This window comes from Trichosurus vulpecula, chromosome 6, assembly GCF_011100635.1.
Source record: "Trichosurus vulpecula isolate mTriVul1 chromosome 6, mTriVul1.pri, whole genome shotgun sequence".
Classification (NCBI taxonomy): Eukaryota; Metazoa; Chordata; class Mammalia; order Diprotodontia; family Phalangeridae; genus Trichosurus; species Trichosurus vulpecula.
The window spans coordinates 122,960,851-122,988,003 of NC_050578.1; the positions used below are offsets into that span (position 1 = coordinate 122,960,851).

Below are 27,153 nucleotides of genomic sequence, written 5' to 3' on the forward strand. Positions count from 1 at the left end.
ATTATTGCTAGTTTAAATAGAGCTTTCTTTGTGTGGTAGGATGTGCCAGAACTTATGTTTTTCTTACATTGCCTTCAAGAATCCAGCATCAGCTTCATGAAATAAGGAACAATTAGATTAGGACTTTGGAAGTAAGGAAGACCAATAGGAGGAAGAAAGTGGAGCATGCTTTGAACAATTTCTATTAGCATGCAACTTAGAACCAACTGATTTATTTCGTATGTATGTAATCTATAGTTTTGTCCCAATCATCAAGATTCATAAAGGTATGTAAGTCTGAGAAAATTCTTGGAATTATCTAGTTGAATAAAGAAAATACAGCTACATCTAGATTAGTGCACAAAGAATTCCATGAAGTAGTCACATTATTTGAATTCTCAATGTATATTTCAATTGGGCAAGAACTGAATACCATATTTTACATAATCATCATTTCAAGTAGTATGAATTCAAATACATTTGACCCCTTCATGGGATTTGTTATTCACACAAATTGGGACCTAGCAGTAATGTTTCATGGTGCTTTGTTTCAGGACTGATTTGTTGTAAAGTACCAATGTTATTGAGTGAAGTCAAGTTGGGGCTATTGAAGATCGTGGTCACAGAATGAGTTCTCTATGCAAGATACTCAAATTTCATAGTTTGTACCCTTTGTTCAAAACAAGTGGGGCAAAAAGTGAAGGATTAAGTACTGAAGGTAAGATGATGCAACAGAAATAAGAATGGTCTTGGAGTCAGGAGCACAGGACTCTAGGCCCTAACATAGACACGATAGATTATCAGGAATATACCATTATTTCCTCTCTGAGCTCACAATAAGAATCCTATTACCTTCCTCATGGGATTTAATCTAGCACAGTAGATATTTAACAAATAACTCTCATGCCCAAGGTATTTTTATGAGAAAATCAATTTTCTAATATCAAGGGGTTCTAAAACCTGTCAGCCATTATTGCAGGAGGAAGTTTAGAATAGTGAGCAGACTACTGGGTTTTGAGTCAGGAAAGTCATGGGTTCAAATCATACCTCTGTCAATAATGCATGACCCTGGGCAAGTTGTTCAACCTCTCTAGTCTTTAAGCACATTAGGAATTTTCTATTAACCTATAAATGAGTTGTGATATGCACCGCTGGAGGGAATTGCCATACAGGGAACTGTCCACAAGGATGAAAGTACATTTCTTTTGCATATGCGTGTAATTATTATGAGATAAATGTATATATCTATATGTAGGCTGACAGCATTACTAGAACTCTGAAGGGCAAGGGACCTTCCATTTAGGAAACTGTGCCTTTACTACACCTGGGGCTATTTAATATTTCAGGAGGTAGAGTTGCTAAAATCTTGTTTATGATTTATCAGTGAATCATATCTTCTGCGGTACTTTAGGAGCCATAGAGTTACTGGAGGAAGGGTCCTTGGCCTCTTCCTGAGCCTGACTTTGTCAAGTGCTATGATTAGCGATTGTCCCTTCTCTCTAGCCTACAGGAAAAGATGACTAGGGATCCTACATGAAGTCAACACCCTGGTGAATCCCTGACTTGCGATATTTCAATTAAACAAACATTTACTAATTGCATCCTGTGTACCAGGCATTGTCATATATGCGTAGCATGTGTAGCATATATATATATATATATATATATATATATATATGATATAGATCATATGATACATCTACACAGTGCATATATTGTACATGTACACACACACACACCTATACATAGATATATGCATGCATAGGTATTCATATGTGCATGTATGGAAAGTATACATAGGCATACAAATCTGTATATGTATGCATATGTATATACATATATGTATATGCACACATATATGTGTATGTATGTATACATACACATATAATCCTTGCCCTCAGGAAATGGGAAAATTAATCTGTACATATAAAAATAAGTAAAAATTATATACTAAATAAGTGGAAGGATGAAAAAGTATTTTAAAATATCCATTATCTTTCAACTACTATGCAAAGTATTAGAGATACAAATAGAAAAAGCTGGACATATAGGAGAGTGGTGACTTGGGCGGGGGGGAGTGTTTTGGAACAGGAAATCTGAGAACATGATGACTGGAACCACTGACATAACCTTACGAGCAATAATACAGTGGAACTGATTACTGTTCTCAGGACTTCATTTGGAGATGTGAGTGAAGTGAAAATCTGGCTGAAAGGAGGGTTGCATAACATGAAGATGACTGTCAAATAATTTCCTTGGCACTAGCCCAGGCTAGATAAGGTGAATGGTCACTTTAAAAAGGGGTGGGGTTGGATTAAAAACGTCATGAGGCTTATCATTATGTTCATATATTGTTCATTATGTACAAATAAACCTCTTAGGGACCAATGAGTAGAGACACCTTAAATTTAAAGAGCCAACACCCTATCACCTGAATTAGTTCTTTTTGGGAAGATAATAGTTGGTTTTTTACTTGGCTGACATGCCTCAACTTTGTTCCTGAGCCTAGGGGAGTATATTCTTCTTCAGATTTATAACGGTCGACTTCCCTCTGAGGAGCAGCGTGTTATGCTGATTATAGAAGTGAAGCACTGTAAAATTATTTTCATGTGTAGATAGATTTTCATTTAAATAAGTCTTTTATATGCACAGATATTACCTCTGATTCATCATTATGACCTCTACAATTCTTTCAATTAGCCAAATTTCAGTGAGTGAATGTTTTTCCACTGCTTTGCTGCACTACTCCCTCAATGTGTTCATAGTTTAACACCAATTTCATCCAAAAGCCTACTTTCCATATTCAGCTTAGTTTCCAGACACTTTAAATTAATCGAGTGGGTCAAGCCAAGGGCATATTTGCAGTTTTCCCTTGAAGAAAATGGTTGAAAACTCTGAACACACTGCGTGAGAGTAGTAAAGCTGTAAGTGCCTTCCCGAGTGAAACTTGGCTAATTACAGCAATTGTGGAGGTCACAAACATGGGAGTCAAGTTCACAGAAAAGTACAGATCCACAGTACTGATAGTGTTCACCAGCCTCTTTAGCAGCACCTCATAAAAATGTAAACCGATAAGAGTCCCATAGTCAAGGATGGATAATAGGTACTTCTGAACAACCTGCTTTCTTACAAACACATTCATGTTGCTTCTTGATCTACATGATACCCATCATCTTGGGCCCCCAGTGGAGAGAATATAATTATGTTTGCTAAAAGTCAGGCAATGATATAGTCAGATTTCAAGACACTTAAAATGCTTTAGAGAGAACCAGCTGCTGCTTTAACCGTTAATGGACTCATAGGTTCCTACTATTCTGGAGATGTAGGCTTAGAATTTCTTAAAAATAAAATCGAGGGTAAAACTCAAATGAATGTAGGTATTACCACAATATTATTTCCTGGAGTGGGGGGGCATGATAATGGAGGGTACTATTTATATAAGCCACAGACTATCACAGTTCAATAACTATTACATTACTGAGTTTAGGGTAAAAGAGTAAATTCTTAACCAGTTTTTGAAAAAGCTTGAAAAAGATTTGAGTCCCATCTACCTTCTCAGTGATTTTGTTACTTCCCTTGTCACAATGGCCTGCTAAAATTGTTCCCAATACACAGTTTTACTTCTACCACTTCTGTGCCTCTCTACACAAGTTCCCCCTATATCTGAGAGGCATGATTTCTTTTCTCCTTTTCTCCTTTCTTTTAGAATCTCAAACTCCTTTCAAGGAATACCTCAGATGCCAACTTCTCCATAAAGCTTTTCCTGATTCTGAAAGTATTCTTTGTCTCTAAAAATCCTATACGTAGTTGTCTGTTATATACTTTGCCTTTACTTATTTGTGTACAGATCAGTAAATCTGTTTCCTGTGAGAAAATTGTAAGTTCTTTTAAACCAGGGACTGTTTGGTTTTAATCTTTGTAAATCCAGTGTGCACAGAGCATTGCGCAAAATAGACAGAAAATATATTCTAAGGGTACTTTACATGAAGATAACCATGAAGAATTATTCTTATAAAATAGAACCAAAAATGTGCAAAAATCACAGAATCAGAGAACTGCACACACAGAAGGAACCTCAGAGGCCCCTGATTTCAAACAGTATTTGTTCAGGAAACTTCTCCACAACATACCTGACAGACAGCAATCTGGCTTATATCTGAAAGCCACCACTTATATGTGGTTGTTCATTTCCCTTGGGAAAGCTCTGTATCCTATTTGAACAAACTACAGAAGTGATGATCTAAGAATTTTAAGGTGCTCTCAGAGGAATGTCCCATCCCTCATTCTTCAGAGGTTCTAACTCCCTCCTTTAAGAAAGGACCTCATGTTATTTTACTTCCAAGTACTCAGTTGTCCTTTTTTTTCCTTTTATGTTTTATATCACATCCTTACATTTTCCAAACTCACGACCCAAGTCAGAATGACCTTCTTCCCTTTCAGATTCTTTTTTTCTTTGTTTTCACACTGAGGCCATTCTGTTTTAAGGAAAAAAATGATATGACCAACAAGATCAAGGAATGGGCATTTTTTTCCAGTTCCCACTCTCAAAATTTTTTTAAAAAGCAGCGTTATGTAGTAGACACAGCTATTCACACTGGACAAGAAGGATAGAAAACCAAAAGGTAATAGCCTTATGAATTAACAGTGGAGAATGGTAATTCATCATATTCACTTAGTGCCCCTCCCCAGAAACTTCTATGCTATAGCAGGCTTTACAAATCTATTCACCCTCTTGTGCCTTGGGATCCTCTGAGAATTTCCCTGCTGCTACATTCTTTGCCTGCTCATTCTATCTCTGCCTTTACCCCAGCACCCTGTTAAAAACAAACAAAATATCACAACCGAACTCTGCTCAGCCACATGCAGAGGTAGGAGAGAAAAAGAAAAGATGACTTGGGGCAGCAACTTGGTTAGAAATATTCAAGGTGGGGCAAAAAACCCAGCTTTTGTCAGAAAAAAAAAAACATTTCTCCTTCATCCAACTTTTTTTTTTCTAAAAAGTGGCAGACATTGATTCAGTTCAGCCATAGAATTAAAAAATTAAGGGAACTTAAGGGAACTGGTGTAGGGGACCAGTGAATGGGGCTGCATCAAGCCTGAAGGAAAAGGGACTGTCATTAAACTGGAGGCAGAGAAATTACTGTCCAGAAATTACTTGAGACAGAGACTATTGAGTAAAAAGTGAATTCTTCAATTTGAAAGGAGACAGCAACATTTTTTTTTATTCCCAAAGGGTAAACTCATCATGAAAGGGGAAAGGTATTAGAGAATGCACAATAAGAAAATATGAAGAAGAGTAAAAAATGCCCCAAACCTCCAAAAAGTTCAAGAAGAAGATGAGTCAGTTAAAAACCTAGAGCACGGACAGATAAATCAATGGGGAGGGTTAAAATTAAAAATTAATATGACTGCTAAGATACCAAAATAATGTGTATGTAATTAAACATTCCAAGAGAAAGAAAATTGAACTCATACTAGATGAAACATAGAACATTGTGTATTCCCAAAGGTTCATGGAACTGAAGGAAGATGCCACAGGATCTTTCAAATGAGAAATACGAATTTTTAGAGAAGATAGGAACAAGGACAGCTACGTGGCAGGGAATAGGATACCAGGCCTGGAGTCCATCTTCCTGAGTTCAAATCTGACATCAGATATTTACTAGCTTTGTAATTCTCAGCAAATCATACTCAACCGGTTTGCCTCAGTTTCCACATCTATAAAATGAGGTGAAGGAAATTCCAAACCACTGCAGTATCTTTGCCAAGAAATTCCAAATGGGGTCACAAAGCCAGACACAACTGGAAAAAAAAAACAAAATGATTGAACAAGACAGAAACAAATCACGGCATTTATGACAAGAAAAAACAGAAATGATAGGCTTACTGTTAAACTTGCAGTGTGCTTAAAAGGGAATGAAAACAAAGGGGAAATACGGGAAGAAATGTGTTCAATATGTGTTCAGTGGCGTTCAATTTTTTTGTGACACAATTTGGGGTTTTCTTGGCAAAGATACTGGCATGATTAGCCATTTCCATCTCCATCTCATTTTATAGATGAAGAACTGAGGCAAACAGGATGAAGTGACCTGCCCAGGGTCACATAGCTAGTAAGTGCCTCAGACCACATTTGAACTCTGAGATGAGTCTTCCTGAATTTAGGCACAGTGTTCTATCCACTGTGCCACTTAGCTATCCCTGGGAAGAATTGGACAACTAAATAAGGAGAATTAAAAGAGAAATAAGTCAATTTTTATTTAAAAACATACTTCTCTTTACCATCTTCTTCAGAGGAGACATGGTCTTCCAACTTTTTTTTTATTTTAGAGGGAAAACAGAGTGCACTTTGAGCTTAGATAGCAATTTCTTGTTGGTGGCAGAAAAATGGGCATCCCACCCCCAATATTGGCCACTGTAAAATTATTTCTGCTATCCATACTTTCTGAAAGCAAGATCCTCACAACCTAGTTGCTGTTCTTGGAAGCTTTTGTGGATAAGTCCCAGGGCAACTGCTCACAAGTCATAGCCTAGATCAAGAGAACTAATGTTCATAGAGTGAACCCCAAAAATATAACATTCTGAGTCACAAAGTCAAACATTTAGAGACTATAAGTAATTTGAACTGTATTACCTGTGTCTCAGTTTTCTGAAAGATATCTCACCTAGTGGTCTGACTGGAGAGTTAGAATTAAGGGATCTATGGAAACTACCAATAAGGGAATATTTTGAAGGCAAACATCTGTTTAAACCCCATGGAAGAGCTTCAAGCTTGTTTCAGAGTTGGGCACCTTGCAAGGCCATCATTAGATTATAAATACTTTCCAATCCAATGAATATTCACCAAATGCCCACTATGTGCAATTCATTAATAAAAATAAACAAATATCTCTGACATCAAGGAGCTTGCATTCTGTTGGGTCACGACTTCCTAACCTTTGCAAATACTACAGTGTTTGGTGCAGTGCATTATACATGTATGCTTAAGAAACTTCTTTTTGAATGAATAAACAGAAAAAAATGAATGCATAAATGAATAAATGAAAAAGTGATTGGGTGAATTTGGGGATGAGATTGTCAGTTGGTGGTATAGTAATGCTTTCTTCAATGTTCCCCAATATTTGAGTTATATGGAATATCTGACCTTTGGTATGCCTTTATACGAATCACAATTAAAGTTGATTACCCCATATGTATGAGATTTTGTAGAATTAATTATAATTGACAAAATCAGAGAGTTGAGGTAGGTCAATAAATGTCATTTATTGACATGATCTACAGCTATTTCTACAGGATTGTCAGTGGTAATATGAAGTGTAGTTTATTGGTAAAAATGACTAACTTTCCTAGCTTACTTGGAGAGTGATCATAAGTTATCTATAATGATTGAACAAATTACTGTATTAAACATAACAAGGAATTTCCCTATTTCTCTAATACTTGTATAGACATTTTTGCCCAGTAAATGTTGAATACCAAGAAAACAAATATTGCATAATTAAAATTTAGACAGAAGTTATTAATTTAATATAGTAAATATTTTTTTAAAAATCCAATTTCAGTAGTCTTGGTACTTTTCTGAAAGCCTTAAGACTATAATTTCCAGGAACTGAAGTAATATATTTATGCTAATAACAAAACTGATGATGACTGAAGGTGAAATGGGTGAAAGTTGCAAAGAAGTAGGTGAAGGCTTACTGTCAAGGACAAAAAATAATAAATAAATAAAACCCTTCCTAAAAATAGAACTATCCAGATGGAGCCGAGACATTGGAGAAAAGACAGGAAGTTGCCTGAGCTCTCCTCACTTTCCTTTGGAAACAACAATAAACCAAGCCTCTAAATGGATTCTGGACTGACAGAACTCAGAAAAAGATGGAATGAAACAATTATCCAGCTTAAGATAATTTAGAAGGACTGCAGGAAAATCTATCTCACTTGGTTAAAAGTTGAGAATAATCCAGCACAGGCAGTTTCATGCAAGTGGCAGGCTCTTAGTTGCAGCACAGATCAGCATCCAAGGTCCCTTAGTCCAGGCTCAGCAGGACAAAAACGTATTGAAGAAATCAATTCCTGAAAAAATATGATTGGCTAAATAGGGAAAAATTCACTGAAGAAAACAACTCCTTAAAAAGTAGAATTGGCCAAATGGAAGAGGCAGTAAAAAAAAAAAAAGGTAACTGAAGAAAATAATTCCTCAAAAATTATAATTTGGCAAGTTGAAGGTAATGACTCTATGTGACATTAACAAGTAAACAAACAAAATAAAAAGAATGAAATAAAATAGAAGAAAGTGCAAAATATATCATTGGGGGAAAATTGACCTGGAAAAAAATGCAAGAGAGATAATTTAAGAATTATCAGATGACCTGAAAGCCATGATCAAAACAAAGAGCCTGAACTGCATCTTTCAAAAAATTATCAAGGAAACCTGTCATGATATCCTAGAACCAGAGGGTAAAATAGTCATTGAAAGAATCAACCAATTAAATTCATGCACTAAGGTGTTGTTGGTGGAGTTGTTGACTGATTTGGATCTTTGCCCAAAGTGCTATCAAACTATGCCTACACTTTGATCCAGCCATACCGCTACTACATCTTTATCCCAAAAAGATCGTAAAAAAGGAGAAAAGGACCCACATGTAAAAAATATGTTCTTTTAGTGGTGGCAAAGAATAAGAGATTTAGGGAATGCCCATAAATTGGGGAATAGCTGAACAAGTTGTTCTGTATTAATGTAATGTAATACTACTGTGATATAAGGAATGATGACCAGGAATATTTCAGAGAAACCTGGAAAGATTTACACAAATTGATGCTCAGTGAAGTGAGCAGAACCAGAAGAACATTGTATGCAACAACAGCAAGATTGTACAATGATTACCTATGATAGACTTAGCTCTTCTCAGAAATACAATGACCCAAGACAGTCCCAAAAGTTTAGTTCTGAAAAATGATAATCATATCCAGAGAAAGAACTATGGAGTCTGAGTGGAGATTGAAGTCTATTTTCACTTTTTTGGGTTTTTTTTCTTCTCATTTTTCTTTTTTGTTCTGATTCTTCTTTCACAACATGACTAATGTGGAATATGTTTAACATATATATAGCTTATATCAGATTGCTTGCTGTCTTAGGGAGGGGGAGTGAGGAGAAAGGGTGGGAGAAAACTCTGGAACTCAAGATGAATGTCGAAAATTAATTTTACATGTTTTTGAAAAAATACTATTAAAGGGAAAAAAAGAACTATCCCGAAGCAGAATGCTTTGCCTTCTCATTAGATTTAAAAGCTAGATGACCACTCATTTGGTGTTCTGAGAGGGGAGTTCTAAGGTACCTTATAACTGAGGTCTTCTAGAATTACATATACTTAAATAAATGTATCTATATACATTTTTTTTCTAATCTGCTATGTGTAGTGTATGTGTCTATGTATGTATATAGGAAGTTCAAGATGTCTTCAGTTTCACATATGTATGCCCCTTTTCACAGTGTTTTAAACATCTTTAATTACGTCCAAAGATATCACTGTAAAGTTATTAAATATCTTTCCAAAAACAGCTATACACACATGTGTATATATATATATATATATACACATATATATACATATATATATATATACATATATAATCTGCTGAATGATCTGAGAAGAGATATTTGTTCTGTGTAGCATTTATTATGTAACATTCCACTTGTAAAGGTGCAACTGGTGCCATCTTCAGAAGTCTTAGATAATTAGTACTACCTGACCAAAATATTATAGTGGGAATTTTTTTTTCCCTGTAGGTGTTGAGGTTTTCCAACACTTAGAGGTTGGCATTAATATTCCTGAATTTCTGGCCAGTGACCATTATGTTGGTGTTCTCACATTTTTACTTCCTGAAATCTCTGAGGACAAGATACTAAAAGGATTGCACTGAAACTATGAATTTTATTTCAGATATTGGAAAGATATCTAATTCCCTCTTGCTATTTTACTGCAGTGCAGAGGAAAATGATGAGTCTGGGGAAAACATATCTCTTTTTGTAAGTCTATTCCCAAGAGTTCATGAAATTCTGAAGATCTAGGTCAGCTGTAGGTCCCTGTTAGGGCTCCTAGGGGATGCTAAAGGGAGGCCATCTTTCATCAGAATATTGGTGTAGGTGTCTTGTCGACCTTTAGAACAAATCTTTAGCTGGACAAAACCTTGACACTGGCATACATTAATCCAGACCCATACCATAAGGCAGGTTTGAATGAAAGTTCTGAGTTGCAGGCAAATGACAGTCATACATCAGCATTTGGGCTTTATGCAGTCATCTTAGCCTCTGAATTCACAGCCATTCTGGAGTGAGGAGGGCATGCGACTCTACCAAAATAAAAAAAGATAGAATCAATTGTAACAACTTTTACATTTTTTAGGTTTTAGGCTGGCTTTTCACTTAAATAAGAACTTATTACAATTGTTTGGACATGTATTAAACTCCTACTAAGCGCTAGGGAGATACAAAGATAAAAATGGAAAAAATATCTGCCTTCATGAACATTCTACTGATATCTTGTGTTTTGGTTAAATTTCATTTCAGTTTTTAAATGCAAAAAAATAAAGTACATAGATTACAAAAGAGATAAATTACATTGAAAGACACTTATCAAAATAGCAAGGAAGGAAGGAAGGAAGGAAGGCAGGAAGGAAGGAGGAAGGAAGGAAGGATGGAGGAAGAGAGGAAGGAAGGCAGGAAGGAAGGAGGAAGGAAGGACAGAGGAAGAGAGGAAGGAAGGAAGGAAGGAAGGAAGGAAGGAAGGACGGAGGAAGAGAGGAAGGAAGGAAGGGAGGGAGGGAGGAAGGAAGGCACTGGGTTTAGATTCTTATTCTGACACTTATCAGTTGTTTGACCAAGCTCCCTGGTGTTTAGTTTTTGCAAAGTAGCAATAATAATACCTAAAGAAGCTACTTCACAGGATTATCTTTGGGTTCCTAAAGTTAGCATATATCACTTTGCAAAATCGTATAAATGTCAGTTGTAGTAGTAATAGCTGTTGTTGTTGATGTTGTTGCATAGAACAGTAAAAGTAACATCAAAGGAAAACAGTGACTGGTTTAAATACAGGTGCAAATCCAAGTTTTGTCGTTTAGTACCTATGTGATATTTGGAGTTATTTATTTATCCTGAATTATAAAGTGGGAAGGTGAGACTGCATTACTTCATAAGTCAGCACCTTCCAGTTCTAAATGCATGATCCTATCAATGTCAATGAAAAGTACTCCAAAGTAACTTCTGAGAAATATTCAGCCCGGCCCCACCTTTTGCCCTGAAAAAAGTAGATAGCATTGTGTTTTTGGCCATCAGAAGGGAAATTCTAATTGGCTAAGTTTATTCCTTTATGTAGACACTAAACACCAGATAAAACAAAAGCAGTAGATTGTAGACATTACAAATTGCCTATGGAATAGCCGTGTAGTTGTTCCCCTAAACTTTGTTCCCAAAAGACAGGGAGCCATGCCTTTGAACTAACTTTGCACTGACATAGGTTCTTCCATTATATACATATCTATGTCCTTATTAAGTCCTTGATTTTGTGGATTATTTACCAAAATAGAACAATGAAGTAGGAATAAATCTAAGGAATCTTGCCAAGTTGCTGAAATATTTGACATTAGGTAAGGGACTGTGCTAAGCTTCTAAGAAATATGCTTAATGTGTATGAGAAAACTGTCAATTTTTAGAGGAAAGCAAGCAGAATGTTGCTGACCTTGTTCCTCTCTCCCTATGGTAGAAAAATTCAGGTTAATACAAAGGAAAATATGAAGACACAAAATTCTATATATGTATATATATACATACATACATATATATGCATGTATATATATACATATATGTATGTGTGTGTATATATATACACGTATATATATACGTGTATATATACGTGTGTATACACACACACACACACACACACACACACACACACACATATATATATATATATATATATATATATATATATATATATATATATATATATATACACATACATATACACACAATCTTTTTTTGTTCCCATTTCCAGGAGAGGGCTGGTCTGGACCTTCAATTTCATTGGTATAGAGAAATCCCAGAGAAAAAATTTGCTTTTCTCAGGCAGATCAACACCTGCTTTGTAACATTCTTAAGGTATTGTCAGGATTACAAAACCAGTGTGCATTAGACATCAGATTTAAACCCCAAATATTCCAGACTTCCAGGTTAGGTGGCATGGTGAATAAAATATCAGGCTTAGAGTCAGGAAGTCATGAGTTGAAATCGAATTTCAGATTTTTACTGGCTACGTGACCAGGAGTAAGTTACTGAACTTCTGTATGCTTCAATTTCCCCATTACCTGCTGTTAGGTGGCACAGTGGCACCCTGAGCAAGTCACTTAATCCTGTTTGTCTCAGTTTACTCATCTGGAAAATTACCTGCAGAAGGGAAGGACAAAAATTCCATTATCTCTGCAAGAAAACCCTCAATGGGGGCCACAAAGAGCTGGACAGAAATGGACAAGCACCAAAATGGAGAAGATAATAGCACCTGCCAGGTTGCACAGTGGATAAGTGGATAGAGCACTATGCCTGGAGCCAGAAAGATCTGAATTTAAATCTGGCCTTAGACATTGTATATTTATGTGACCCTGAGAAAGTCACTTAACCCTGTTTGTCTCAGTTACTTCATTTGTAAACTGAGCTGGAGAAGGAAAAGCAAAAACTTCTCCAGTATCTTTGCTAAGAAAACCCCAAAATGCATCAAAAGAATTGGACACAATGAAATAACTAAATAAAAATAGCGCCTAATTCCCAAGGTTTTTTTTGAGGATAAAATAAAATAATATTTGTAAAGGACTTTGAAAATCTTAAAGTACTGTATAAATACTAGTTATTTATTATCATTACATGAATGTCTCTGTGTGTCAAGAAGAAGTATCATTGGGTGGCGTGCATGCTGAGTAACGTAACAGCCATTGCCGAAGCATGGGCCCATCTAGATAACAAGTTTGACCTTATTTATGCCAAGTGGGCATTTGTGCCCTGGTATGTGGGTGAAGGCATGGAGAAAGGAGAATTCTCAGAGGCTCAGGAGGATTTGGCTGCTCTAGAAAAGGATTATGAGGAAGGAAGCACAGACTCCAAAGAGGGCAAAGATGAAAGTGAGGAATTCTAGATGGCATCGAGCAAACAAGCTCATCTGCCCATCCGTCTTTTCTTTCTTTCTCTTTTCCTACCACCCTAAAATGAAATCTTTTCTTACTTGCAATAAAAAAGAAGTATTATTGAGTCATCCAGATTTTATAATGTACCTGCTACGTGCAGGATGCTGTAATAAGTGTGTATGTGCGTGTGTATGTATGTATATATGAATATACAATAAGCATCCCTACCTATTCCTATAAATTCATATATGCATATACAAACATACATACATAGCATTTGCAGGTGGGGGGCAATTCTTTTTAGCTTAAATATCTACAGTTATACTTCAAAACTTAATTGGATTCATGATCTCATTTACATGCAAACTGCTTTCACTGTCATTGCAATCTCTCCATTTCTAATCATTCTATGACATCCTTACCCAGCTCCTCCCCATATATTCTTTGGAAGATATTTCCCCAATGATTTTTGACATTCTGAGTAATTGTGTAGCACTCATCCCATACACTTTTTATCAATTACTCTTATCTTTTTTATCATATAAATATGTGATTTGTTAGATAATTTCTTCTACATTATTTTTGAAGGAAAGCCATCACTGGTAGAATGTTGGAGTCTAATTGTACCCACCATAGAGCTTTGAATGGTTAATGTGGTAATCATCATGATTCATAGCCAAAAACATTGCACAGGAGAATATTTTTGTTTCAATGGGGACATTGAGGTGGTTGAGAGTTTTATATAATTTTCCAAATACCATCCAAACAACTATCTTCCTCATATTCAATAATGGGCCTGAACTGTAGCGATTATTCATCCATTTCTTCTTCTTTTGTCTTTCTGTGTGGATTGTTACAGCCAATTGTTTTTGAGGCTCTGTGTCTTTGGAGGTAGTGGAAACTTGATGTCAGTGGTATGTCTCTCATAAAAACGGGTATCCAGAAGACCCTGCTATCTATCAAGAATCTCTCTTCCCTTTCAACTCTGCCCTGGGCATCTTCTAACATAGGAGTAAAAATTTCCTTTGTAAGCACACCAGAGTGAATTCTGATCAACAAAGCCAAGAACAAGTCACAGTGAGTCATTTGTCTAGCCCCAAGTAGTTTAGGAAGATAGAGAGGTTTGTGGACATGAAAGTGAGGACGTATCAAGGAGAGGGTAAAGAGGCACCAAGTGGGTGGTAGCAGCAGTGATGGTGGTGGAAAATTTTCCAGTGGTCACTATTATCCTTAAGTAAAGGACCTGAATAGCATAGGGGAAATGCCTCAGTGGAAAAGAATCCCAGAGAATTCCTATACTAGCACTAGGAACAGGAATGGTGCCATTTGGCACCTTTGTCACCTATTATCCAGCCCCACATCCCAGTTCCAGGGCAGAGAGGAGTGACCATGAAGGAACAGGGGGCCCTAAATGTATAAGAAAAAAGGGACAAGTTCCAGAAACAGAGATGAGCCTAGGTGCTGAATGGAACTATCCTATAATTCTACTTACCATCCCTGATGCATGACTGACCATGATAACCCTCCCTGACCACCATTCCACCATTTTAATTGCACTTTCATCTCTTACTAAAATGTGAGCTCCTTGAGGTCAAAGGCTGTCTTACTTTTTGTATTTATGTCATTGAAGACTAGCATACTATGGAGCAAATAGTAAGCCCTTATTTTTTTCATTCCCAAAATAAAAACCAAATCCTACAACAATATGAAATCATCCCCCCCACCCCCCAAGGGAGGCCTCCTCCAACAATCCAGATTAACAGACATTTTTAAGTTCTACTTAGACATACCAGGCAAAATCAACTAACCCCATGTGGAGGGAGCACTATCCTAAGGCCTGGTCCCATACTGATTAGGATTATTTTTCCTTAAGAGGTATTGAATAATGTGCTATCTTCTTGGAAAATTCTTTCTTTCCTCTGACTTCCCCTCGTATGGCTAAATGGAACTCTGTTTGCTAACTCCTATAACATCTATGAATATCTCATTTAATTTCAATACTGAACCTGTGGTAATAGACTAGTCTGATCAGCTCTGTTTTACATGGTGTCTTGTGTATTAAGTTCAGTTCTGAGTGGCACAGTTTAAGGTAGGGCATTTAGAAGCTGGAGAGTGGAAGAAGAAGAAGAAGAAGAAGAAGAAGAAGAAGAAGAAGAAGAAGAAGAAGAAGAAGAAGAAGAAGAAGAAGAAGAAGAAGAAGAAGAGAAGAAGAGGAAGAAGAAGAGAAGAAGAGGAAGAGGAAGAGGATGAGGAAGAGGAAGAAGAAGAGAAGAAGAGGAAGAGGAAGAGGAAGAGGAAGAGGGAGGAGGAGGAGGAGGAGGGGGAGGAGGAGGAGAAGGAAGAGGAGAAGAAGGTGTTGATGGGACAATAGATTGTGCCGTATAAGGAGGACTGGCTGAAGTAACGGGATCTGTACCCTGGAGGCTTGAAAGCTCCATTAGGTAGAATGCAATAGTTATGTTTCAATTTTTTTTCAGGGGTGTCACTGGGGAAAAAAGATGAGACTTGCTCTTCTTGGTCCCAAAGGACAGAACCAAGAACGATCTGTGACAGTTACAGAGAAGCCGAGTAAAACTAACTGTAAGTCAAAGCTTCCTAATAATTTGAGCTGCCCAAAAGTAAATTGCATAGGCCTTTAGGCAGAGGCTAGATAACTATTTGTCAGGAATACTGTACAGGGAATTTCTGTTAAGGTGTAGGTTGGACTGCGGGACCTCTGTGTTGCCCTCTCTTCCCTCCACCAACTCTAAAATCACAGATTCAAAAATCTACAGCTGGAAGAGACCCCATAACCACTCCATTCCCAATTCCCCTCCTTCTCCTTTTGCAGATGAGGAAGTTAAGACCCAGGGAAGTTTAAATTGTCCCATATATCACACATATGACATGGCAGAGGTGGGATTTGAAACCATGTCTGCTAATTCAAGAGTCATTGCTTTTCTACTGTACTATACTGTATCCCTTTTGTGATTTTCCTATCACAAAAGGCATGGCTTTCCTCTGTTCCCTTTCCTCACCCTACTCCCTCATTTGTGTGAAAACCTACTCAGTGTCACTTTAGCTAGAGCTAAGCTTCTAGGGCATTTCCACCCACCTGAAATCTACATAAAGTTCTTCTTTAGTCACACACACACACACACACACACACACACACACACACACACACACACACAGAGTTTCCTAAGTTTAGGCTTAATCATTTAATCTCTGTTGGCCTTAATCTACTGGAGAAGGAAATGGCAAACCACTCCAATATCTTTGTAAAGGAAACCCAATGGATAGTATGTTCCCCATGGTCACAAACAATCAGACGTGACTGAATGACTGAAAACCAAGATCATAATTTAATCCTCCAATACGTGATTTGTTTTTGTTTTGGTAAAGAAAGTAGTGAGATGTAGTACAGAGATCATTGACTCTGTTGTCTGGGAACCTGGGTTCAAATCCCACCTCTGACATGTAATACTTGAGTAACCTTGGGCAAGTTACTAAACCTCCATGAGCCTCAACTGTAATGTGAAAGGGTTGGACTAGGTGATCTCTAAGACCCGGTATAGCTCTTGATCTATAATCTTGGTCTATCTGGAATTTGCCTTAGATAATTACAAGAACAACAACATTGAAATGGTTTCATAAAAATTGAGTTTGTCTATATACAGGTTTAAAGACCTCTTATATTCAAGTAGAGCAGAAAGAATGAAGAATTTCTACAAATAGTTAAAAACATAACCTGTAAATTTTGCATATCATATATAAAGTAGATTGAGAAGTGTCCCCTAGGATTTCAGAGCTATTCTATTTCTCCATTTCCCCAAATCACTGAAGTGTTTTACACAGAGCACCAGAAAACATGCCCCAGGATGGTGCCAGGGGAGTAGTGCTTGGGGAACTTTTGAAGAACTGAGAGCCAAATGCAGCAACTTCCAGCTGTCCCCGGAACGCCAAGCAGATCTTCTCTACAATGTCTCCTTCCTGTGCAAATGAGTTCCATACCCTCATGAGAATGGACTACAGATGGGAAGCTGAAGAGAAATTGGATCACCCCATTTGAGGTTATATGTTAATAATCTTACATTAATGTTAAAGCAGTATAATTGGAGCAAGATGTGGAACAGGTCTTTTTTCTTACAGGTAAACTTTTGTATGTGAGTTTGTGGACAAATTTTCATTTTTTTGAAAACAAAATTCATTAATCTTCAACAAGATGCTGCGATTTCATATCAGTTTTGTCAAATGATTATTCTAACAATGCTGTTTACTATGACAGAACAATGGTAAAATATAAAACCCATTATTGAAGGTCCATTTGGTTATTTCGGGATTTCCTTTGGGGGGAGGGGAAATGGGAGGTGGGAAGGCTGTTCCTCTGCTTTTAAAAAAGTTTAAAGATTTCTAACAAAGTTATGAGAATTGTACTTCCAGGCAAACATCAAACAATTAAGAATGCCTTTTATGAGTCCATTCTCCTCTTGTCCTCCTACTCCCTTGTCTCTTTGTATTGACACTAAAATATATCATGAACATCTTTTGCTTTAGGATATCTGATACTTTGTCACTCATACTGTAAAACAGTGATGCAATTACAATGATTTAGGGTCATAGGCTCTGGCTAGACTTCTAGAAGCTTATTTTCATAGGAAAAAATTACAAGTCATTCTACTAAAATTATGAGTTTTATCAAAATGTGAAATCTTAAGTAGAATAGCATTGGGGGATTTTATTTCATAATTTTCTAAATAATAAATTATACACTCATTTTCCTTAGAAACCATTTGTCAACGTGAACTTTCCTAAAGAGGTCTGAGAATGAATTTTTTGCCAGAGAATAACTAGATTATGCTAGTACTGAAGCTGATTCATCACTAGGCTTAGTAGGAGTAAGGAGGCTTAACTCTAGTTTTCAACAGGTACAGAAATTTGTTCTCTGGAAACATGGGTAAAAGCAGAGACATGAAATGGAGGCATTGACTAGACAGTGCTGGGTGAGCACATGAGCAGACATGAAGTGGATAAAATTCACTTCCAAGATACACTGTCTTCGATGATACTCACGTTTAAATAATCTTCTATCTTGCCATTACAGTACACTTTCTTAAACCCTGGGTTTTGAATCTTTATTTCATGAAGTGCTCTTTGTTCCCATCTCCTTTTGGTCTGTTATTCACTGTTCATGTCAATTCAATTTGATTTAATAAACATTTTTGACATTCTACTATTCTATGGGTCAGCTATGTTGCCCAATATTGAGTATATACTAAGATAGAAAATGAAAGTCTCTGCCATCAAGTAACTTACATTTTACTCAAGAAAACAACAATTAAACAGTTAACCAGATAAAAATATATAAAACACAACTAAAATATAATTGTATTGCTAAAAATAACTCACATGAAGAGGGGATTAGAAATGAATTTCTGTGGGAGGTGCCACCAGGGCTGTATTGGATGGAAAATACTGATTTGACCAAGAAATGGAAAAGAAGGGGAACATCTTATGCATGGAGGACAGTCTGCCTCCCTTAACAAAAAAAAATAAGCAAACAAAAATATTAGTTTAATATGCTATTTTGAGGAATGTAAATGAAATCTCATACTAAGGTGACGTCATTAAAATGTTTACCGGTAGTATATGAACTAATTTCTAGGAGACATTCATACAAGACAATATATATTTGTTCCATCTCACCAGGATCCCAGGTCTCCACTTTGGCATGGATTGAGGAAAATGCAACCCAGGCAACCAGCCTGCACATGTCAGGGAATGTGTGGCTTTATGCTGATAGAGACAAAGAGAACTAGGGCCTCTTTGAAATGCATCAATCTTGGGCAAGTCAGATAAGACTAAGCTTAGAAGGAGTTAGAATTCTTTTGGAATAAAAGGCTCTACTTACCCATTGCCAAGTGGCACTCTGTGGTATCTGTATATGAACCTTATTCTGGGAATCCAAACTTCTTCTATCCCAAAGTTCTCAGCAAAGGTTGGCAAGACCAGAAAAACAGCAACTCAAAATTTGTCCATATGGGTGATTTATAATGGTTCTTAATTATCATCATAGATTATTGGATCACTATGTCCAATAAGCTTTGTTTTGTATCCTAATCGTTAGAGCTGACTGAGAACAGTGGGATAGACTGTTTTAAATAGTTTTACCTTCCTTTTGTCTCTAATTTCCTTCAATTTCTAAGATCCAACTTTCTGCTGGAAGTCTTTCTTGATTCCTTTTAATGCTAATGTTGATCAACCCCAATATTTCATTTATAAAGCTGATATGCACATTGTTTTTGTTTTTTTGTTTTGTATGTTTTCTCATTCATTAGCTCACTGAGAGCAGGGATTATCTTTAGCCTTTCTTTATACCCCTAGTACCTGGCACAGTGCCTGGCAGGTAGTAGACACTTGAATGTTGATTGACCAACAGCCTCAGAGTCATATAGATAAAACTTTAAATTATCAATATAAATTTAAACAATTTAATTCTGGCATGCTCTAGAGGAAATAAAGCCAGATAAAAAATCAGAGGACATGCATCCTGCCTCCAACACTCACTAACTGTGTGACCTTGAACAAGTCCTTATTTTCCTTATCTTTAAAATGAAGAAACTGAATTATATGATCTTTAAGGTCCTTTACAAATCTAAAGTATAAGCTTAAATGCCTCATGTATGCAGAGTACTGTTCTAGGCACTGAGAGAGATACAGAGTTCAGATCACACAATGCCCATGTGTTCTCAGCTCTTATGAGCAATAGATCCCTGTGTTCAGCCACACCTTCTTGTGCTGTGGGATTTTTTTTCTTTGCTCTCCCATAAAGCAGTTACTAACTATCTACCTTCCCACAGAGCTGTAGACTTTTTTTCTAGACTTAAATAGCTTGTAGGTGCCAGGGAAGCCAAAATACTGTACAGACAAAAATAAGTAAAAGAAATAAAAAAATTTCCATAATATGTTAAGGTTTATAAAGGACTTTCTTCACAACAACCCTAAAATATGCACTGCAAGCACCATTTTCCCCATTTTATTTTATTTTTTCATCTGAAAAGAAGAATTTTAAGGGAATGAGCAGGGGACAGGAATAGATATACAAATGAGCAGTTCAGTCTGGGAATGGACTGAGATTTGTATGGGAAAAAAAAAAAAAAACAACTACCAAGCCTCCTGCTATGGCAATGTGTCACTTTGTATCCCTTTAAACTATCACCTGAATATAATGTTCAGGTGCCCCCTGAGCCCTAGGTTGGTGTGGGTCACCGTATGGCTTCTGCAATCCTGGTACTCTCATTTCTTCTGGTGGTGCCAAGTAAGTGGTAAGAATCTAAGCCACTACAGAACACCTCCAACACTTTCCATCATATTTCCTTCATAATGCCAGGTGTCAGTGCATCATTGTCAGAAGTCTGGCTGTACTGCAGAATATGCATGAATCCCTTTTCCTCACACAGCATAATATCGTGAAAATGATGGTTGCTCTCATTTTGACAGGTGCTATACCTGAGCCTCTCATCAAAGACATAAACTTTGCCCCTCTTCAGGTTTTCTCTTCACAGGGCCATGCAGGTGTGGACCTCCATTGGTCAGAGTGGAATATGGCTTTGGGTCCCTTGAAATGCAATCAGGAATTTCTTTTTCATCATATACCTTAGTTGGTGACCAGATGTGTGCTTCAATGGCTTGGCCTCCACATGTACATATCTGTTTGTAACCATTGTGGGTCCATGACCAAGTCTATATGACCTGATTCCATTAACAACCACTGAGTCCTAGCTAACTTCACATGCATTGACCACATCGAGCTCCCCCTCATGCTCATTTAAATCCAAGTGGGGCCAATGGAAGTCATCCCCAAAGCTTCCTGCATCCTTCCTATGACTGGCATCTCCATTCAGTATCCCACAGGGGGCCTCTTTTAATGGAATGATTTGCAAGCCACTATTCAATAAGAAATAGTCTTGGCATCCCTGTCCTACCCCTTGACATTTGCTTTGTGGGATAGCCCTTTTTTCTTGCTCTATCTGCTTGTGTGGGAACTCCCTTTGCTCTTCCCTGACTTGAGTCTATGAGACAGTTTCTCCATAGGAGTTTCTCAGCTTTCTCTTAGGAATTTGGAGGTGTTGGTCTGCTTCCCAGATTTAATCCTCCCCTCTCTTGCCACATGCAGTCTACTAAACTCATTGATAAACTTCTAGCAGTACAACAAATGATTCTTGGGCTTCTCCATGTCCTCATTGCTGTCATAAGCTTTCCATCTAATAGATATTCCCATTTCCCTTTCTTAGTCTTCCTTTTGTCGAAGATCTTCTCAACCTCATAAAAATTCTTGAAGCCATTCTGGGCTGTGGAACCTGGCTTGTTCTTGGTAACTTTTCTTGGGGCTCCTCCTGCCCTGGGCCCTGCTCTTGTAGACTCCCTCTCCCTCCTTGCTCTGCTGCCAGAGTGTGAAGTTGTGTGCATATGAGGGATTGCTTTCCCCATATTAAAGATAAAAAATTGAGTTGGTAAGATAAAGTGAGTGACAGCATTACAAAATTATCAAGTGATGACATTAGACTTATAATTTAGGTCTCCCAAATCCAAATTTAGTGCTTTCCCAATCACACATGGTTAATGTATTAGATGCTGGTTGCCTTCATGGGATAAATAAGACGTCAGCTGTATCTTTAAAGTGATGAGCAAAGAAAACAATTGAGGTGGGGTGCACTTGAAACACCCTTACCAATAAGGTCAACATGATAAGTCCAAAGTGGGAGGGGGCTTACATTACTCTAATAATTCCTCTAATTTCTCACTTCGCACGTTATGTGCAAAAAATAGCCATCATTTAAATGTGTCTCTTACTACACTGAACAGTCTTGAAATCTTATGAGCTTTAAATGTGTAGGAAATTCATTAATGCTTATTTTCTTTGGTCTACTCCTGGTAAGTTCAATGAAGAATTAGAATTACTTGGAGTTCATCATTATAACTATTCTCGCTAAAAACAAGTCCTATATAGAATTACATCCTTTCTATATCCATGTTTGTGCTACAAAGTTTTAGAGTTGAATGATGGAATTACTAGAAGATGGTACAACATTTAATAAGTTTTTATGAATATGAATATCTTTTGTAAAAATAAGGCGCTTTCTCAACTTCTACTAAAAATAGCATTTAAGAAAAAATCATTATATTTTAACTTCATTATTTTGTTAATTTCCATTCAGTGAGAAGATTGAGAAGGTGAACTTTGAATATTGCCACAAAGTTGGAAATCAACTGTGAATTTGAAGTGAAGTAACAGAATAGAATAATAATACAGATAGAATAATTTAGAGCAACTCTGTATGGCATGAACTTCTTTTAAAAAATATCTAGTGAGAGAAAATGTTATTCTTGTTTACCCTTTTATTGCATGTAAACTTGCCAAAGCAGCTCATCTTCAAAGATTGACGAAGTGACATTTTTGGCTAATAATGTCCAAAAACTGACATCCATTTGACAGAATTCCCTTCTGGTATGTAGAACTGAGAGTCCAGGTATGTTTTCCACCCACCTGGAAACTCCAGATCTACTTGAAAAAAATAATTCCCTTCTTAGAAGTATTCTTTATTATGTTACGGCCATATCACCTGATTATTTGTGATGGCCAGAATTGTTCATAGAGGATTTGGAATCATTTATTCTTAGCTAAAAACTAAATAAATAAAGCAAAGTACCTTATTTCATTCCAAAGACAGGAGAAAGAATTCAGCAGGAGGATATTGGTTTGAAATGGCTATTTTCTTTTACGGAACAAGACAACTGCTTAGTAAAGTTCTTCTTCTTACCGGTTAGTAGCAGCATTCGGCCTAAACTCATTTAGATAACCTCATACATTTCTCCTAAAATGAGGCTGGATAATGTGTGAGAGAAAGCCAGCTTACTTTTTCTTCTCTGTATGCTTTTATGAGTACATTTTTTTCCTGATGTTTAAGGCTTATCTGAGTCTGTTAGCTTCTAGATGCAGATGGATAAATTGCCTTTGTGAAAGTCCAGGGTCATTTTTGCACAGGAAGCCTAGTGTGGTTGAATAAGTCAGTTCAGTAATTCCTTTGGTTTTTTCTCTGCCCAATCCGAGAAAATGGTCCTGCTGTGGCATCAAAATTACTGTGTAGACACTACATATCCAACAGTCATGGGGGAATGGATAATAGTTGACCATTTTCCACATCTTAAGTAAAATGTCTCAGAGTAGAGACTTTGTGCTTTTTCATACATGGCTCCATTTCTGGAATGATTTCCCTCTCCACCTTCCCTGCTTCAAATCCCTCTTTTCCTTAAAGTCACAGGTCCAATGCCACTACTGATAGGATAGTACAAGAGATAAAATACTGACTGGAAAGATAAAGGACCTTTGGTCTAAGTCTCCCCACTGAAAATTACTAGCTCTATAACCTTGGGAAAATTGCTTAGCCTAATCAAATCTGAATTTATTTATCTATAAAATGAGGTGGTTGGGCAGAATCACCTTTCTGGTGCCTGCCTTTTCTAATCCGAAATCCTTTCCTAATGAATCCAGTTGTCCTGACTTCTTTCCCTCTGAAATTTCTTTGTAAATATATTTCCATTTACTTACCTTCATATGCAATTTTTACTTTTGGTAGAATGTAAGGCTTTTAAAGTCAGGGATCCTTTTCTTTTTTGTTTCTGCATCCTTGGTGTCTAGTACAGTGACTGCTTCACACACAGTAGCTACATAATAGGTATATCTTGAATTGAATAGAAATAGACAGGAGGCCTACCTAAATAGTATTCCTAACTCCAAGGACTATTTTAGATGAATTTGTATAAAGACATAAACATATCTCAGTTGTATAATTTTTTTCAAAACCATAAGCTTCATTTTATCATTCACTCACCTTTAAAAATAGAAGGAGAAATCCTCGAAGTGATTTGCATTTAAGTACAAAAGTACACAGGAGTCACAAAAGAAGGATTCCCCTAGAAAAAGCACATGAAGATATGCCAAGCACTTCGCATGCCTCCTTTCATGATTCTCATAACAATCCTTGGGGGCAAGCACTACAGTTATTATTTCAATTTTACAATTAAAGTAACTGAGCTTCAGAGAAGGTTCAGTGACTTGGCAATAGTCAAATGGCTAATAAGTGCTCAAAGTGGGATTTGAACCCAGGGCTCACCTCACTTCACATCCTCCAGCACTCCATCTTAGCACATTTCACTGCCTCAAAATCTACAGCCATACAGGTGCTTGAGAAAGCCACAGAGGTCGGTGTGCAATAGGAGAGCAATAGAGATCTTGTTATATTTTCTCTCAGCTTTTTAAATTGATCTCTGTGCTGCAAAATACTCTCATGAGCAAATCAACCTCACTCCCAGATCATACTCATTAGATACAGCTTTCAAGATACCTGGGGGAAAATTGCCAATGAACAGGATCATAAATTTAAATTCTAGCAGGTACCAACTAAACTAACCTTTCATTTCACAAATGAGGATTCTGAGGCCCAGAAAGTGAAGTGCCTTACATGACATTCCCCAGACAAAAAGTAGCAGAAATGAAGGAGCAACTGAGGTTATTCAACTATCAAACTTTCTTCTCATTTTTCCCCTTTGGGGAGAAAATGGTGAGAAATAATGTAGCATGTTCTTCCTTAAATTAGGAGGGCAAAATCCAAATCTACCTATTTTCTCCCAGTCTCCAACTTATCCTAAACATAGCTTGCAATACACAGTCTGTCTCTGAGCATATTATTGCCCGGAGTAAAAATCGCTGGTCATTCCTTGTTGGTCATAGGAAAATACCAAGTTTACTAATATTCAGGTAGGAATACTATTTAGGTAGGCCTCATGTCTGTGAAATGTTCCAGCATAGATTCCCAAAGTGGATGATAACTAGCTCCTTGGTGGGCACTGGAACAATCCAGGGGTGGAGAGTGTTGGAGCCTTAAGTGCAATTAGAATGGCATTGAATACAAATAAGGGGGAGGTGGAAGCATAAGAAAAGAAGAAAAGAAAGTTTAAAAAAAACATTCATACATGTTTCATCTATTGTGTAACAGAGTTAAAGTCATAGTGATTACATTATTTTCCAAATACGTACACAAAATATTAGTTCTAACCCATCAATGGTCAAGTCTGCCAACAGATCTTAACAGGCAAATGTTGACAGGACAGCATGTTCTGTTGTGCACTGTTGGGGAGTCCAGCATGCATCAGCAGGAATATGCACAGTTAATGACTTGTTTATAGTACAATACTATATGGTTACACGATCCAATATTGCATTATCAAACATTTAAATGCAGGAAAAAACCCACAAATTTATAATAAATTATTAAATTTAAGATATTGCATTTAAAAATATTTTTAAATCATGCAAATTTCCAAAAAAATTAAAGGGTTAAAGAAAGTAGATTTCTGGAGGCGGGGGGTGGGGTTGAGAAAAAATTTTTGTAAAGGAGGTAGTAGGCCAAATAAGTTTAGGAACCTCTGGTCCAGCCATAACAGAAAGCAAATGGAAAGTGACCCATACCCTTTGACCTACTGACACATCTATTAGTACTATACCTCTTGTGAGATAAAAGAAAGAGGAAGATAGACTAATTTGTACAAAACTATTTCTAGCACTTCTTGTAATAGTGGGAAAGAAATAGAAACTGTATAAGTGGCCATCGATTAAGGAATGGATATAAATTTGTGGAATACAAATGGAATAGAATATTATTACTGAGTTTTTTTTTGTTGTTGTTTTGTTGCTGTTTGCCCTTTGTTTTTGAAGAGGACCAATGACATAACCACCAAAGTAGGATGAACACCTATAAGGGGCCCAACAAGCCTTCACACCAGAGGTCCTAGTCCTCATGAACACCCCACCCATCCATCATTACTATGTAAGAAATGAAAAAGCAGATTTTTGCAAAATGATGCTGAAGAAATGAAAAGAAGCAGGAGAACAATTTATACAAGGAAAACAATGCTGGAAAGATAAACCTCTTTCAAAGACATGAGAAATCAGATTGATGCATCGACCAACCACAACACCAGAGGATCAATGATAAAGCATGCTGCCCACCTCTTAAGAAAAAAGTGATGTACTCAAGATATTAAAATAAGACAAAGATTTTCAGACATAACCAAAGTAGAAATTTGTTTTGTTACAAATATATACGATGATTTGTAACATAATTATTTTATTTGTAATAAAAATAATTGCTTTTATGTTTTGTTTTTAATGAGGGAGAAAAATAAGTTGTTAATTTTTAAAAAAATAAAAGAAATAAAAAAGCAAACAGCAACATGGTAGTGAAGAAAGGGGTTAAAGTCAACCCGTATAGAAAAGTCAATTCAAAGTGTATAAAAAGTCAATTCAATGTAATTTTTAAGCCCCAAGGAAGGGCACAAGTAACTGGAAAAGTCCATCTAGGTTTCATATTAGAGGTGCCACATGTATTAAGCTTTGAACCAAGCTTACATTTCTCATGCATAGAATATATCCTATCCATTTTATTGAAATCTTTTTTCTTCTGCCTTCTAGGCTCCCACAATCAAGGTTCACCTTCTTTAAGAGACCTTTTTCTGATTCTCTTCATTTAAAAGTGTTTCCCCTTTTCATATTTCTTTCCTACTTTAAGTGGCTTCTTACTTTGGCCTTGTCATATGCTACTTCTTATATTTACACCTAAATTGCGCATCTTTTAGATTGTAAGTTACTAGAGGACAAGGACATTTCTTTTCTTTTTCTTTTTTTTAAATGGACTGTAGCACCTAGAGTACTCCCTCCCACCCTTCTCCAACTAGGAGAAAACAAAATGAATACAAAAACAAACAGAAAATTCAGCAAGCCTATTTCAAAGTCTCATAAGTGATTGAGTGGTCTTATTTATATTAATGATTTTCTTTACTTTCATATTCCAGGTTAGAAGTGTATGCATTATTTATTTAATGGTCAGAAGGACAAGGCAAGTTCTCAAAGGCTGACTTAAATTGGCCGTCTCTCTCCAAAGACTCGAAGAAGCAAGAGAGCAATGAATAGAA

General features: G+C 36.7%; 1 pseudogene; it reads right to left on the minus strand.

The window, feature by feature from the left end:
- Positions 1-20,387: 20,387 nt before the first annotated feature.
- LOC118854734 lies at positions 20,388-21,612 on the minus strand (annotated as a pseudogene).
- Between the last annotated feature and the right edge of the window lie 5,541 nt (positions 21,613-27,153).